General features: G+C 39.9%; 1 pseudogene; it reads right to left on the bottom strand.

The window, feature by feature from the left end:
- Window positions 1-119, bottom strand: LOC126482935 (5S ribosomal RNA; annotated as a pseudogene).
- Window positions 120-17,996: the final 17,877 nt, after the last annotated feature.

The following is a 17,996-nucleotide window of genomic DNA, read 5'->3' as shown; positions in this document are numbered from 1 at the left end:
TGCCAACAGCGCTCGACTGACCTCGACGATCACCCATCCAAGTGCTAGCCAAGCCCTACAGCGCTTAGCTTTGGTGATCTGACGGGAACCGGTGTTATCACTGCGACAAGGCTGTTGGCACATATACATATACCAGTTAGTAATTTACATATTATAAAAAGGTATAGGAAAATGATCTAAAGTGGGAGGGTGAAGAATGAAGGATGAGATGTTTATTAGGACCAGTGGTACCACATCAAATATTTCAAATCGCCCCGTTTCAAACTACAGATCTACGGAGAACAAAATTAGTTGCACCACCGATTCGTACATCTCTGTGACTTGTTGGTCGGGCCAGCATTCTGCGATAAGAATGAAAAACTTACAGCAGCATTCTCAGGAATATTGTTTACCTTACTTATAAGGAAGTTCTCTTTGTTCCCTTTTAACAGCTTTCTGTATGCTGCTTTAACATTCTCTTTCACATTCGTGTCTCTGCCCTACACGTAATGTTTCCAGATAGTATTTCGAGTGCAGCACATGTAGTTTAAACTGAAGCAGAGCAAGCCTGTTGTTTTCATCAGCTTTGTAAGGTCAGCGGATAAAACAGGCTAATACCTTATAACACCGCCCCCAGTCTCAGATCGGCGAGGACGCTCATTCATGGTTAGAATACCATAGAGCTACCAAAATGTACGGACGTTGATTGCTACATTTCACCGGCTGTCACAAATAGTGCCAGACATTTCGATTAAGAGCGAGCTATTTAGCGGGTATTTCGCTGTACCATATTGTGGCTGTGTGTTCATCAGACCACGCGTGGGGGGTATCTAAAAAGAATGGTTCAAATGGCTCTGAGCACTATGGGACTTAACATCTATGGTCATCAGTACCCTAAAACTTAGAACTACTTAAACCTAACTAACCTAAGGACAGCACACAACACCCAGTCATCACGAGGCAGAGAAAATCCCTGACCCCGCCGGGAATCGAACCCGCGAACCCGGGCGTGGGAAGCGAGAACGCTACAGCACGACCACGAGCTGCGGACAGGGGGGGTATCTACAGGATATCCGTCACAAAGATGAAGAAGAAAAGTAACTCTTCCTTACCGTCTAGGTTCAAATGGTTCAAATGGCTCTGAGCACTTTGGGACTTAACATCTGTGGTCATCAGTCCCCTAGAACTTAGAACTACTTAAACCTAACTAACCTAAGAACACCACATACATCCATGCCCGAGGCAGGATTCGAACCTGCGACCGTAGCGGTCACGCGGTTCCAGACTGACGCGCCTAGAACCGCTTGGCCACACGGGCCGGCACCGTCTAGGTCTTTAGGCTTTCCCGGCAAGCCGATGTCATCTTGCAAAATCGGGTTTTATGGCAGTAATCCCCCGATCTTCATCATGTGCTTCTTGAGTCTAAGGAAGCACATGATGAAGATGACGAGTTGTTCTTGTAGTTGTGGTCTTCAGTCCTCAGACTGGATTGATGCAGCTCTCCGTGCTACTTTATACTGTGCAAGATTCTTCATCTCCCAGTACGGATTGATGCAGCTCTCCGTGCTACTTTATACTGTGCAAGATTCTTCATCTCCCAGTACCTACTGCAGCCTACATCCTTCTGAATCTGCTTGGTGATTTCATCTCTTGGTCTCTCTCTACGATTTTTACCCTCCACGCTGCCCTCCAGTACCAAATTGGTGATCCCTTGATGCCTCAAAACATGTCCTACCAACCGATCCCTTCTTCTAGTCAAGTTGTGCCACAAACTCCTCTTCTCCCCAATTCTATTCAATACCTCCTCATTAGTTACGTGATCTACCCATCTAATCTTCAGCATTCTTCTGTAGCACCACATTTAGAAAGCTTCTATTCTCTTCTTGTCCAAACTATTTATCGTCCATGTTTCACTTCCATACATGGCTACACTCCATACAAATACTTTCAGAAACGACTTCCTGACACTTAAATCAATACTCGATGTTAACAAATTTCTCTTCTTCAGAAACGCTTTCCTTGCCATTGCCAGTCTACATTTTATATCTTCTCTACTTCGACCATCATCAGTTATTTTGCTCCGCAAATAGCAGAACTCCTTTACTACTTTAAGTGTCTCATTTCCTAATCTAATTCCCTCAGCATCACCCGATTTAATTCAATTACATTCCATTATCCTCGTTTTGCTTTTGTTGATGTTCATCTTATACCCCCCTTTCAAGACACTGTCCATTCCGTTCAACTGCTCTTCCAAGTCCTTTGCTGTCTCTGACAGAATTACAATGTCATCGGCAAACCTCAAAGTTTTTATTTCTTCTCCGTGGATTTTAATACCTACTCCGAACTTTTCTTTTGTTTCCTCTACTGCTTGCACAATATACAGATTGAATAGCATCGGGGAGAGGCTACAACCCTGTCTCACTCCCTTTCCAACCACTGCTTCCCTTTCATGTCCCTCGACTCTTATAACTGCAATCTGGTTTCTGTACAAATTGTAAATAGCCTTTCGCTCCCTGTATTTTACCCCTGCCACCTTCAAAATTTGAAAGAGAGTATTCCAGTCAACATTGTCAAAAGCTTTCACTAAGTATACAAATGCTAGAAACGTAGGTTTGCCTTTCCTTAATCTTTCTTCTAAGATAAGTCGTAGGGTCAGTATTGCCTCACGTGTTCCAACATTTCTACGGAATCCAAACTGATCTTCCCCGAGGTCAGCTCCTACCAGTTTTTCCATTCGTCTGTAAAGAATTCGCGTTAGTATTTTGCAGCAGTGACTTATTAAACTGATAGTTCGGTAATTTTCACAATTGTCAACACCTGCTTTCTCTGGGATTGGAATTCCCAAAGAAAGCAGGTGTTGACAGATGTGAAAATTACCGAACTATCAGTTTAATAAGTCACAGCAGTCGAAATATCGTGCAAGAAGGAGCACCTAATAAAGACTGCGAGTTACACGATCGCAATATCGTGCAAGTACGACGCGGATTACAGATAGTAAACCCCATTTTCCTAGATGACGTTCTGGTTGATGTTCACGACAACTTGAATGAGTGGGCCCAACTCATGGTACGAAAAACACCCCAAAGCACCCTTGCTCTGAACTACTCCTTTCACACACTGCTGGCTAAACGCCTCACTGGACTGTGGGCCATTTAGTGCTTTGTATCATTTGAAAAGAGACAAAATCACGACTCGTTGGACTACACTACATGCCTCCAGCTTCTATATTGGCTCATTGAAGACGTGCAGCTTTGCGTGCCGCTGTGACCAATGGCCGTTTGCGAATTACCCGACTTCATATGAACATTGCGTGCAGCACCCTTAGCCACGTTTGCTCGGAAACTGGTTGAAATACGCTGTTGCAGAGGCAACGGAAAAAGCATTCGAAGTTCAGAAGAACGTGAAATCCCGAAGATTGGCTAAAATTTACAGACGCGCGAAATTTGGCACGGACTTCAATGCGAGATGCCTTTAATAGGTTCCACAACGAAACATTGTCTCGAAATTTGGTAGAAAATCCGAAGAAATTCTGGTCGTATGTAAAGTACACAAGCGGCAATACGCAGTCAATACCTTTACTGCGCAGTGCCGATGGTACTGTTACCGACGACTGTGCCGCTAAAGCGGAGTTATTGAACGCAGTTTTCCAAAATTCCTTCACCAGGGAAGACGAATGGAATATTCCAGAATTTGAAACACGAACAGCTGCTAGCATGAGTTTCTTAGAAGTAGATACCTTAGGGGTTGCGAAGCAACTGAAATCGCTTGATACGGGCAAGTCTTCAGGTCCAGATTGTATACTGATTAGATTCCTTTCAGATTACACTGATACAATAGCTCCCTACGTAGCAATCATATACAACCACTCGCTCACAGATAGATCTGTACCTACAGACTGGAAAATTGCGCAGGTCGCACCAGTGTTTAAGAAGGGTAGTAGGAGTAATTCATCGAACTACAGACCTATATCATTGACGTCGGTTTGCAGTAGGGTTTTGGATCATATACTGTATTCAAACATTATGAATCACCTCGAATGGAATGATCTATTGATACGTAATCAGCATGGTTTCAGAGAACATCGTTCTTGTGCAACGCAGCTAGCTCTATTCGCATGAAGTAATGGCCGCTATCGACAGAGGATCTCAAGTTCATTCCGTATTTCTAGATTTCTGGAAAGCTTTTGACACCGTTCCTCACAAGCGACTTCTAATCAAGCTGCGGGCCTATGGGGTATCGTCTCAGTTGTGCGACTGTATTCGTGATTTCCTGTCAGGAAGGTCGCAGTTCGTAGTAATAGACGGCAAATCATCGAGTAAAATTGAAGTGATATCAGGTGTTCCCAAGGGAAACGTCCTGGGACCTCTGCTGTTACTGGTCTATATAAATGACCTGTGTGACAATCTGAGCAGTTCTCTTAGGTTGTTCGCAGATGATGCTGTAATTAACTATCTAGTAAGGTCATCCGAAGACCAGTATCAGTTGTAAAGCGATTTAGAAAAGATTGCTGTATGGTGTGGCAGGCGGCAGTTGACGCTAAATAACGTAAAGTGTGAGGTGATCCACATGAGTTCCAAAAGAAATCTGTTTCAATTCGATTACTCGATAAGTAGTACAATTCTCAAGGCTGTCAATTCAATTTGTGTGTGGGTGTTAAAATTATGAACAACTTCAGTTGGAAAGACCACATAGATAATATTGTGGGGAAGACGAGCCAAAGGTTGCGTTTCATTGGCAGGACACTTAGAAGATGCAACAAGTCCACTAAAGAGACAGCTTACACTAAACTCATTTGTCCTCTGTTAGAATATTGCTGCGCGCTGTGGGATCCTTACCAGATGGGATTGACGGAGGACATCGAAAGGGTGCAAAAAAGAGCAGCTCGTTTAGTATTATCACATAATAGGGGAAAGAGTGTGGCAGATATGATACGCGAGTTGGGATGGAAGTCATTAAAGCAAAGACGTTTTTCATCGCGGCGAGATCTATTTACGAAATTTCAGTCACCAGCTTTCTCTTCCGAATGCGAAAATATTTTGTTGAGCCCAACCTACATAGGTGGGAATGATCATCAAAATAAAATAAGGGAAATCAGAGCTCGAACAGAAAGGTTTAGGTGTTCGTTTTTCCCGCGCGCTGTTCTGGAGTGGAATGGTAGAGAGATAGTATGATTGTGGTTCGATGAACCCTCTGCCAAGCACTTAAATGTGAATTGCAGAGTAATCATGTAGATGTAGATGTAGATACTACACGCGCAAACAAAGTAGACACTCGGCGCGGTATCTGATGGGAGCGACCGTAAAGGCATTTCCTATTTACAGTCGCTCCCATCAGCCACCGCGCGGAGTGTCAACTTTGTTTGCGAGAACAATACTTGCATTATTTGTCAACAACAAGTGCACTCGGGTTTGAAACCGATTGTCGTCGACGATGTCCTGACACTCGTATCCGGTATGCCAGACGTTGTTCGAATCCGCACGTGTTCCACACGGCAGCTTCGAGCTGGTTTTTAGGTGATTTTCCATAATCTTGTAAAGAATGAATTCTAGACAGTTCACAGACATACGATGGATACATCTTTAATGCATTAGGGTTGCGCAAACGCAACAGCAAAAGATAAATAAATAACTGCGAAGTTTTGTTTAGCGACTTCCCCGTAGTGGGCGAACCCTGCCACTTACCAGATGAAGAGAGAAAAAAAAAAAAAAAGTTGTACTCAAAGTGAGAAATAAAATTAAAACTATTCTGAACTTTATGAAAGTGTTCGCTTGTACAGTACAAATAATACTTCTTATGTAAGAGCATTATCATTTCTCATCGTGTTGTAAGTATTCATTTTAAATAACCTTGTCTTTGACGGGGCCCTAAACCTTAACCTTCCTTCTTTTTTTCACAGCGAATAAAACAAGGTAATGCGTGTGCATTCTTGGAGAGTTGTGTTGTGATTTTTAGTGTGAAGACTGATTTGATACTGCTCTTTACTTTACTCTAACCAGTGTGTAATTACTACAACCTACATCCATTTGAACCTGCTGCTGTAGTAGTTAAACCTTGGCCTTCCTTTTCAGTTTTGATACACACACACACACACACACACACACACACACACACACACACACACACACACAAACACTACAACCTACATCCATTTGAACCTGCTGCTGTAGTAGTTAAACCTTGGCCTTCCTTTTCAGTTTTGACACACACACACACACATACACACACACACACACACACACAAACACACACACACTCACTCACTTCCCTCTGTTACCAAACGGCCTATTTTTTATGCTTAAGGACGTTCCCATCAACCGATCATTTCGTTTATTCAAGTTGTGCCACAGATTTCTTTTCTTTTCGAATCTGTGCATCTTCATTCGTTATCCGATCTAGTCATCAAATCACCACCATTCTTCTGTAGCACCACATTCCAGAAGGTTTTATTATTTTGTTATTTCCACTGTTTAAAGACTGCATTTTGCTTTAATATGAGACTACATGCCACAAAAAATGGTTCAAATGGCTCTGAGCACTATGGGACTTAACATCTGTGATCATCAGTCCCCTAGAACTTAGAACTACTTAAACCTAATTAATCTAAGGACATCACACACATCCATGCCGAGGCAGGATTCGAACCTGCGACCGTAGCAGTCGCGCGGTTCCGGACTGAGCGCCTAGAACCGCGAGACCACCGCGGCCGGCTCTACACGCCACACAAGCAGGTTCAGGACAGGCAAACTAACGCTTATATCTGTATTCGACCATTTTATGTCAATGTGTTTGTCATTTTCAGGAAAGATTTTATTGCTATTGCCACTCTTCGTTTTCTGCCTTCTGTCATCGTCTGTTATTTTGCTGCCCAAACAACAAAAATCGTTTACGACCTTTAATGTGTCATTTCCTAATCTAATTCCTACAGTATCACACTATGTAATTCAGCTACAGTTGGTACTCTAGTTTTGCTTTTGTTAATATTTATCTTATAATCTCTTTGCAAGACGCTAACCAGTTGCTTCAGTTGATCTTCCAAGTCTTTTGCCGTCTTTAACAGAACTGCAGTGTTAATGAACTTCGATTTCCTATCCAGATTTTCCATTGTTTCCTTTACTGCTCGTCGGATGTACAGACTCAGTAACACAAGGCATAGGCTGCAACCCTGTCTCACTCCCTTCACTTGTTCTGTGTATTTTATCCCTGTTGAGTTCAGAGTTTCGCAGAGTAGATTTCAGTTAACATTGGTAAGTTTTTTTGTCTACAAATGCTATAAATGTAATTTCATTCCTTTATATAGTTGTTCTATATATAACTTTCAGCTTGCCCTTCTTTGCTTAGTCCTGGCTTGCCTTTGACCTCTTGATGTTCATAAATCTGCTTCTCTTTTCACCAAGTATTTCCTTGGCGTTTTTATATGCTGCATTTATATTCTCTTTGGTCATGTACGTTTCTATAGTTTTGCATTTCTTTTCTACCCATTCCTTCATTGTCATTCTGCAGCTCTCTCAATCTCATGTTGGGTTGACATCATTATTTCGTTTCGCATCCTTCATTTGCTGTACTTTTGTTTATCGGTTGTACTCGTATTTGATATCTCGTGTGTTAGCCAAGGACTTCCTCTGGGCTTTGCCTTTCGGGCAAGTCGTTCTTCTACCGCTTACACAAAGTTCCATTTTTAACGAACAAAAGTTCCCATTTAGTTTTGGTAAACAGCTCGTATTGGAGTTCCAGAAGTAGCTGTCCAGATGCTGGAAGCATTTTGTCAACATAACGCTACGAGACATCTCAGGGACAATCCTGAGATACCATGAAATCGTTAGATTAGACAGGTGTGTTTAGGCTAGAGTGACTAAATAACTAACAATAAGTTCAAAATGCAACTGTGTTCTCTACAAGACGAACGAGTCGCTGATCATAGGAATTACGGCGTGTTCAGGAGACATGTCAGACGGAGGAACATTTGATAGCTGTAGAGCGGAGGAGACGTCTCGGACCTTTAGTACATGTGTACGAGCGTTGTCTTGTTGGAATGCTGCTCTTGGTGTGCGTCTGATAACTTGCCGCAGGCGTTGTTGAAGAGCATCCAGTTTTGGAACAACTGGAATTGTTCATGATACCCTCATGTCATCTATCCGGTATGACGCTGTTTAATGCACTCTGGCGTGTAAAAGGCAATTTGCTGGCTATTGGCGCACCACCGTCTGTGCTGAAGTTCATCGTCACAGTACTCTACTCAAAGGAATACACTGTGTGTCGGTGGCAAAGTGTGTGTGTGTGTGTGTGTGTGTGTGTGTGTGTGTGTGTGTGTGTTTGGGGGGGAAGGGCAGGCGTAAACAATGGCAAGTCAGCAGTGTTCGAAAAAAGCCGAATGGTTTCTTTCCGGGCACCACACTTCACTTTTACTGTGTTAATTTTAGACAGTGTACACGCAAGTAATATAGTGCGAACAGGTACAAGTTTGCCTGTTTTGATTTTTCATTTACTGTACTAACTGTTGTCCATAAAAAGACTTCAAAAAATTACTCCGTATCTCTAGTTCACGATCTGTGGAAACGTGACAACTTAAGACAACATTTATACGGCAACTTAGAAAAATTGCAACCATCAATGACAAAAGTTACCTCCAGAAACTGGACAACCTTTCCATCTGTGTTAATGCAAGCTAAAATCACAGAAAAGGAAGGAAAGATTATTGAAACTATAGAAACCCTTTACTGAAAAGATCCGCACATGTAAATATTCAAAACATTAGAATATCTTTTTGATTTCACACACTTCAGCCATCGAAGAAAATACTGAAATTTTTATCAGAAGAAGCCAATTTTCTGCACATTTCATTGTTAGGAGAGTCAATTGTATGTGTATCTTCCACACTAAGTATAGCTTCATCGTATTTATTTGAGGTGTAAAAGCTTTTTTTTTTTTTTTTTCTACGTCTCCACAGAAGCCAAAGGAACTTCTTGAGGCTCACTTCTTTATTATTATTGCTCAATGTAGACTGACGCCCTAGTGTCATTTAATGGAAATACACCGTTTTCAATGTTTCTGAGCAGAATATAAAACCTCTCAGCTGGTTTTTCACTCCTCAGCAAAGACAGAAAGTTTAATACATTCAGCTTTCCATCTTGGTCCTATTGCGCCTTGGCATATAAAAAGTACGAGGTACGGAAAAAAATTGAGAAAATTACAATATTCTAATTTGGAAGAGCTGTCTCGTTTCTACCAAGCTTTCCGTACAAAACTACCAAGTGATAAAGTAGTCTAAATCTTTACAGGTAAAACTGGTTATGAAAGACAATTAGACACACTATTAAGCATAAAGAGTGGTTTTTTGACAGATGTGACCGATTGACCAGGATGGGACATTTTTGAACACTACCAAAAAATATTTCTTCACGTTGAACATATAAACACCGATAAAGATCTGCAAAGATGTAACAATCTTCTAAGCGCGCAAAATGGCAATTGTTGAACGACTCATGCACGTGATGCAAGCAGCGGCCCCTTTATTGGTTAGTTCAGGAACTAAGCGATGTGTCAGAAGTAATCGTCCTCAAAAATCTGCGAAGTTTTCCACGTTGCGAAGTTGTCGCGTTGAGGTATACTACAACAAGAAAGTTTGCTTAAGGTACATACTTGCACTTCGTTAATGTCGTATGGAATAATTTGATTGATTTATGTATTTTCCATCGAACCTTGATGCGAGTTTATCGCTGTAGAACATGTCAGATGATTACAGTAATAACCATATCTAAATTGTAATGATACTTACAAACGAAATCGTATGTAAACAGATACCACGAGGTTCAAGTATTTAAACGACACAGATTATAGTAGTAGTAATGATTACACAAACAAATTATAAGTTTTACGTTCTAATAGATATAAAAAGCATTCTGTCATCAATTGATTTGCCAGTGCTACCTGTTCTTGTAGGAATGCTTAAAATTAAACACATGGTACTAATTGTTACACACTATCAAAAAATACCTCTAAAGAATAAAAAGAACGATTCATAAGATAGGAGTTTCAACTATTTTTTAAATTTAGTCTTCTCCGCAGTGACTGGTTTAACATGAAATGGAAGTTTATTTTATACTTTTGTTCTTGAATAATGTACTTCTTTATGTACCATGCTGAGATTTTTTATATCCTTGTGAAGATCATGTTAAGTCTTGTATTGTGATCATCATATTCACTGTTTGCTTTGTAAATTGTATGATTACTGTTCACAAAGCACGTATTTAAAAAAAAAAGTACTGAGATGGCATGGTGAGGATTCCAAGCCGTTTGAATAAGTTTCTGCAAGAGCATCTGGGGTGTACTCTATCCATGTTGACTCTTTTCTGTGCAATAAAGACATTGTTTGCTCATGAGTGGTTACCCTAAAATATGATGCCATATGTCATAAGTGAATGGAAATATCATAGGTATGTAACTTTAATTATTTCCACGTTACAAACGGATGAAATTAAGTAAATGGAAAATGCTTCTGTATTCAGTTTTTTACATAGGTCATTGATGTGAACTGACGAGTTTAGGTTGTTATTTATATGTAATCCCAGGAATTTGGAAGACTCAACTCTCAATATTTTTTGTCACCACATTTTATTTCAATATTTTCAGTTGAGTCATGAATAACATTGAGTGACAGACTATTTGAAGTGAACCACTCTAGAGCTTCTTTGAAAACAGCAGTTGCAGTGTTCTCTAGACTGCAGTTGGGTGTTTTATCAGTCATAATGGTTGCATCATCAGCAAACAGGGTGAAATGTGCTTTTTGTGTCATACAGCATGACAGATCATTGATAAAGATGAGGAACAAGAAATGGACCAAGCACCAAGTCCTGTGGCATTCCACATCTTACTGTGTCCCAGTCAGAGCAGGCAGGTGCCACTGCAGAATTGTTCAATACTACTATCTGTTATCTGGATATGACTCGGGCCACATCCTTACTTTACTATTTAATTGATAGTACTCAGACTTTGTAGGTAGAATTTTGTGAGCTACACAGTCAGATGCTTTAGGAAAATCACAGAAGATTCCAACTGGTGACATTTTATTGTTTATAGATTCAAGGAGTTGATTGAGAAATGAGAAAATGGTGTGTTCAGTTGAAGTACCCTTTTGGAATCCAAACTGATTTTTATTAGAGATTTTATTTTTATTAAGATGAGCCATGATCCTCTTGAACATTAGTTTCTCTAGGATTTTAGAGAGACTCGTTAAGAATGAAATTGGCCATCGGTTGGAAACATCAGCTTTATCACATTTTTTTGAACTGTGGTTTTACAATTGCATATTTGAGTCTATTAGGGACAGTACCCTGATTTATGGATACATTTGATATGTGACAGAAAACTTCTTGAGTAAATTTGCAGCAGTGCTTCAGTACTTTGATAGATATATTATCCGCAGCAGTGGAATTTTTATTTTTCATTTGCCTTATTACCTTCTCAATCTCTTTGGCTGTAATATAGGGTACATGCATGTGACTAATTTTGTTCTGCACTGCTTGTTGTAGAAGACTTCAACTCTAGACCCTTGACAACCAATTTGATCTGATACTGTCAAAAAATGGTTATTGAAGGTATTGGCAATCATATCACCTTTATCTACCATGCTTCCATTATGACATACTTCGATACTGTCTGTATCTTCTGTAATTTTTCCTGTCTCCCTTTTGACCATTTCCAGATAGTTTTTATTTTATTATTTGATTTGTTAATTACAGATCTAATAAACATGCTCTAGGATTTCTTAATGACACTCTTCACAATGTTACAGTATACTTTGTAGTGCTCCCTATCCTGAGTTGTGTTAGAATTTCTGAGTGAGACATAAAGCCTTCTCTTTGTTTCACATTATGTTTTGATTCTCTTAGTCAGTCATGAGTGATGTTAGACACAAACTGCTCGTTGCACTGAAACATTCTGTAAGTATTCAGTTGCGTGCCCATAGGCATCCACAAGGTCATGGCAGGAAGGGGGGGGGGTCACTTTGGGCTGTCACATGGTCTCTCCCTGGGGTACAGACAGCCCTTTTATTCGTTACAGAATTCTAGGACTGACTGCTGTGGTTCTTCTAACTTGGAGGTGTAACATTGCATAGTTGGATGGAAAGTACTGTAATTTTAGCAATCACTGTGGTGTTTTTTCCCCACATTCTGTTTTGTTCTCTGTATCTGAGTTACACTTTAACCAATCAGTCCAAGAAATGCTGCTTTTAAAACACATTTTGTTCAACTTTAGTTTTGGAAGCCAACATTAATAAAATGACAAACATTCACTTTAATTAAATATGAATAAGAAAAGAGATGTCTGTACAAACTATTAAAATTCATAACCATTAACCTTTTGAGATAAGAAAGTTCCTTTCAATTTTATTGCATGGGGCAAGACACATTTCCTTAAACAATGAAAGTTTTAGAATCTTACTCTCTCTGGTAGTGCACATCCTTGTACATCATGTAGACTCCTGTTTGAAAAACCTACCACTACTATGTGCTTGAGATACATTTAACTACCATCACTTGAGTAAATAGAGTAAATATGCACAACTAATGCATATGCAATAGAATTGGCTAGTGAAGAATTGTGAGATGGGAAGTCACTATTTAATTACATTACTGAAACTAGATTTTTCTAAAATATATCTTTATAAAATAGTCAGAATTCTTTTTTTACTTTTGGCTAAAATGATAACTATCTTCAGCAATACCAGAAAATTTCTGCCAGTGCCAGGACTCAAACCTTTGCACAAACAGTTGGCTTACCAGAAAACTGGCTAAACTTGCCTGCAAATCAAATCCAGATCTCAAATCAGACTCCTTTCTTACGCACAAATTATCAGGTGTCACTATTTATATCTATAAGATCAACAAAGTTAGTATATAAATAGTTCATTACAGTTTAAATAAAAAAAAATAATTTTTAGTATTGCAAAGCTGCACCAGTTTCCATAAGCTTTTTGATCAGACATGTCCTAATTCCTCCCCCCATGAACCATGGACGTTGCCGTTGGTGGGGAGGCTTGCGTGCCTCAGCGATACAGATGGCCGTACCGTAGGTGCAACCACAATGGAGGGGTACCTGTTGAGAGGCCAGACAAACATGTGGTTCCTGAAGAGGGGCAGCAGCCTTTTAAGTAGTTGCAGGGGCAACAGTCTGGATAATTGACTGATCTGGCCTTGTAACATTAACCAAAATGGCCTTGCTGTGCTGGTACTGCGAACGGCTGAAACCAAGGGGAAACTACAGCCGTAATTTTTCCCGAGGACATGCAGCTTTACTGTATGATTAAATGATGATGGCGTCCTCTTCGGTAAAATATTCCGGAGGTAAAATAGTCCCCCATTCAGATCTCCGGGCGGGGACTACTTAAGAGGACGTCGTTATCAGGAGAAAGAAAATTGGCATTCTACGGATCGGAGCGTGGAATGTCAGATCCCTTAATCGGGCAGGTAGGTTAGAGAATTTAAAAAGGGAAATGGATAGGTTAAAGTTAGATATAGTGGGAATTAGTGAAGTTCGGTGGCAGGAGGAACAAGACTTTTGGTCAGGTGATTACAGGGTTATAAATACAAAATCAAATAGGGGTAATGCAGGAGTAGGTTTAATAATGAATAAAAAAATAGGAGTGCGGGTTAACTACTACAAACAGCATAGTGAACGCATTATTGTGGCCAAGATAGACACAAAGCCCATGCCTACTACAGTAGTACAAGTTTATATGCCAACTAGCTCGGCAGATGGTGAAGAAATTGATGAAATGTATGACAAGATAAAAGAAATTATTCAGGTAGTGAAGGGAGACGAAAATTTAATAGTCATGGGTGACTGGAATTCGTCAGTAGGAAAAGGGAGAGAAGGAAACATAGTAGGTGAATATGGATTGGGGGGAAGAAATGAAAGAGGAAGCCGCCTTGTAGAATTTTGCACAGAGCATAACTTAATCATAGCTAACACTTGGTTCAAGAATCATGAAAGAAGGTTGTATACATGGAAGAATCCTGGAGATACTAAAAGGTATCAGATAGATTACATAATGGTAAGACAGAGATTTAGGAACCAGGTTTTAAATTGTAAGACATTTCCAGGGGCAGATGTGGATTCTGACCACAATCTATTGGTTATGAACTGCAGATTGAAACTGAAGAAACTGCAAAAAGGCGGGAATTTAAGGAGATGGGACCTGGATAAACTGAAAGAACCAGAGGTTGTACAGAGTTTCAGGGAGAGCATAAGGGAACAATTGACAGGAATGGGGGTAAGAAATACAGTAGAAGAAGAATGGGTAGCTTTGAGGGATGAAGTAGTGAAAGCAGCAGAGAAACAAGTAGGTAAAAAGACGAGGGCTAATAGAAATCCTTGGGTAACAGAAGAAATATTGAATTTAATTGACGAAAGGAGAAAATATAAAAATGCAGTAAATGAAGCAGGCAAAAAGGAATACAAACGTCTCAAAAATGAGATCGACAGGAAGTGCAAAATGGCTAAGCAGGGATGGCTAGAGGACAAATGTAAGGATGTAGAGGCTTATCTCACTAGGGGTAAGATAGATACTGCCTACAGGAAAATTAAAGAGACCTTTGGAGAGAAGAGAACCACTTGTATGAATATCAAGAGCTCAGATGGCAAACCAGTTCTAAGCAAAGAAGGGAAGGCAGAAAGGTGGAAGGAGTATATAGAGGGTTTATACAAGGGCGATGTACTTGAGGACAATATTATGGAAATGGAAGAGGATGTAGATGAAGAAGAAATGGGAGATAAGATACTGCGTGAAGAGTTTGACAGAGCACTGAAAGACCTGAGTCGAAACAAGGCCCCGGGAGTAGACAACATTCCATTAGAACTACTGATGGCCTTGGGAGAGCCAGTCATGACAAAACTCTACCATCTGGTGAGAAAGATGTATGAGACAGGCGAAATACCCCACAGACTTCAAGAAGAATATAATAATTCCAATCCCAAAGAAAGTAGGTGTTGACAGAAGTGAAAATTACCGAACTATCAGTTTAATAAGTCACAGCTGCAAAGTACTAACGCGAATTCTTTACAGACGAATGGAAAAACTGGTAGAAGCGGACCTCGGGGAAGATCAGTTTGGATTCCGAAGAAATGTTGGAACACGTGAGGCAATACTAACCTTACGACTTATCTTAGAAGAAAGATTAAGAAAAGGCAAACCAACGTTTCTAGCATTTGTAGACTTAGAGAAAGCTTTTGACAACATTAACTGGAATACTCTCTTTCAAATTCTGAAGGTGACAGGGGTAAAATACAGGGAGCGAATGGCTATTTACAATTTGTACAGAAACCAGATGGCAGTTATAAGAGTCGAGGGGCATGAAAGGGAAGCAGTGGTTGGGAAGGGAGTGAGACTGGGTTGTAGCCTCTCCCCGATGTTATTCAGTCTGTATATTGAGCAAGCAGTAAAGGAAACAAAAGAAAAATTCGGAGTAGGTATTAAAATTCATGGAGAAGTAAAAAGTTTGAGGTTCGCCGATGACATTGTAATTCTGTCAGAGACAGCAAAGGACTTGGAAGAGCAGTTGAACGGAATGGACAGTGTCTTGAAAGGAGGATATAAGATGAACATCAACAAAAGCAAAACGAGGATAATGGAATGTAGTCAAATTAAATTGGTTGGTGCTGAGGGGATTAGATTGGGAAATGAGACACTTAAAGTAGTAAAGGAGTTTTGCTATTTAGGGAGTAAAATAACTGATGATGGTCGAAGTAGAGAGGATATAAAATGTAGACTGGCAATGGCAAGGAAATCGTTTCTGAAGAAGAGAAATTTGTTAACATCGAGTATAGATTTAAGTGTCAGGAAGTCGTTTCTGAAAGTATTTGTATGGAGTGTAGCCATGTATGGAAGTGAAACATGGACGATAACCAGTTTGGACAAGAATCGAATAGAAGCTTTCGAAATGTGGTGCTACAGAAGAATGCTGAAGATAAGGTGGGTAGATCACGTAACTAATGAGGAGGTATTGAATAGGATTGGGGAGAAGAGAAGTTTGTGGCACAACTTGACTAGAAGAAGGGATCGGTTGGTAGGACATGTTTTGAGGCATCAAGGGATCACAAATTTAGCATTGGAGGGCAGCGTGGAGGGTAAAAATCGTAGAGGGAGACCAAGAGATCAATACACTAAGCAGATTCAGAAGGATGTAGGTTGCAGTAGGTACTGGGAGATGAAGAAGCTTGCACAGGATAGAGTAGCATGGAGAGCTGCATCAAACCAGTCTCAGGACTGAAGACCACAACAACAACAACATGTCCTAATTGTTGCTAAATTATATTTTCATTCATTTCAAAAAGCCTCAAAGTTAGGAAGATCTAATTTATCTTTCAAATTAATGAAGACAATATTGTGCATGAATAATTAAGGACATATGAACATAAAAGTCTCCACTGAAAGTATGCACAAAGATTGACAGACAGAGGTAATGTAAATTTATATATTTAACAACTAATAAGTGTTATAGTGCTGTCTTCTTGATGCCAGCGTGTTGCTTATGAATGTTGGCTCCATGAACAATTTAAGGGATGATCCTCTAATATATGTGCTATTTTGGAGCTACTTTTTCAGGTAGAGCCCCGGCGAAGAATTAAAAAATAAGTTTTAAGAGGTGGGGAGATTAGAATGACTAGCTCACACTCATCTACATCTACATACATAGTCCGCAAGCCACAGTACAATGCGTCATTTTCCATTAGTCATTTTCCTTCCTGTTCCACTCAAAAAAGAGCAAGGGAAAGATGCCTCTGTACAAGCCCTAATTTCTCTTATCATTTCTCTGTGATCCTAACTCTAAAATATGTTGGTGGCAGTAGAATCGTTCTGCAACCAGCTTTGCATGCCGGGTCTCAAAAGTTTCTTAATAATGTTTCTTGAAAAACACCACCTTACCTCCAGGGATTCACATTTCATTTCCTGAAGCATCTCCATAGTATGGGTAGCAAATCTAGCAACCTGCCTCTGATTTGCCTTTAATCCTAAACACTCAAGCAGTACTCAAGAATGGGCCACTCTAGGGTTCTTCACCTACACAGATGAACCATATTTTTATAGGATGCTCCCAATAAACTGAAGTCAACCAGTCACCTTCCCTACTACCATCCTTACATGCTCATTCCACTTCATATCCTTTTGCAGTGTTACACCTAGATATTTTTAATCAATGTGACTGTGTGAAGTGGCACACTGCTAATGTTGTATTCAAACATCATGGGATTGTTTTTCCTACTCATTTACAGTAACTTACATTTTTCTACATTTAGAGCTAGCTGCCATTCATTACACCAACTACAAATTTTGTGTAATTCACCTTGTATCCTCCTACAGTCACTCAATGATGACCCATTCCCATAAACCACAGCATCATCAACAAACAGCTGTAGATTGCTGCTTACATTGTCTGCCAGATCTTTCATGTATTTAGAAAATAATAGCAGCCGTATCACTCTTCTCTGTGGCACTCCTGTTGATACCCTTGGATCTGATGAACGCTTGCCATCAAGGACAATGTACTGAGTCTGTTACTAAAAAGTCTTCAAGCCACACACATATCTGTGAACCTGTTCCATACTCTGATATCTTCTTTAACAGTGTGCAGTGGGATACCATGTCAAAAGCTTTTTGGAAATCTAGGAATATGGAATCTGCCTGTTACCCTTCATTCATAGTTCATGGGGTATTATGTGAAAAAAGGACAAGCTGAGTTTCACATGAGCAATGCTTTCTAAAAGCATAATGATTTGCAGACTGAAGTTTTTCCTCTCAAGGAATTTATTACATTTGAACTGAGAAGGTGTTCATAAATTTTGGAGCAAACAGATGTTAAGGATATTATCATGTTAATAAGAGTAAAAAAAAAAATTAACTATCTGAGAAAGAATATAAGCAAAAACTCGTAAACCTAATGCTTAATATCATCCGTTTCATTCCATTTTGTTATGATGCATGTTATACACTGGTTCTTATACAGCAAATGTGTTTCACTTGG

Source organism: Schistocerca serialis, chromosome 5 (assembly GCF_023864345.2).
Source record: "Schistocerca serialis cubense isolate TAMUIC-IGC-003099 chromosome 5, iqSchSeri2.2, whole genome shotgun sequence".
NCBI lineage: Eukaryota > Metazoa > Arthropoda > Insecta > Orthoptera > Acrididae > Schistocerca > Schistocerca serialis.
Note: the sequence above shows the minus strand (reverse complement) of the source record. Positions and strands in the feature narration are given on the sequence as shown.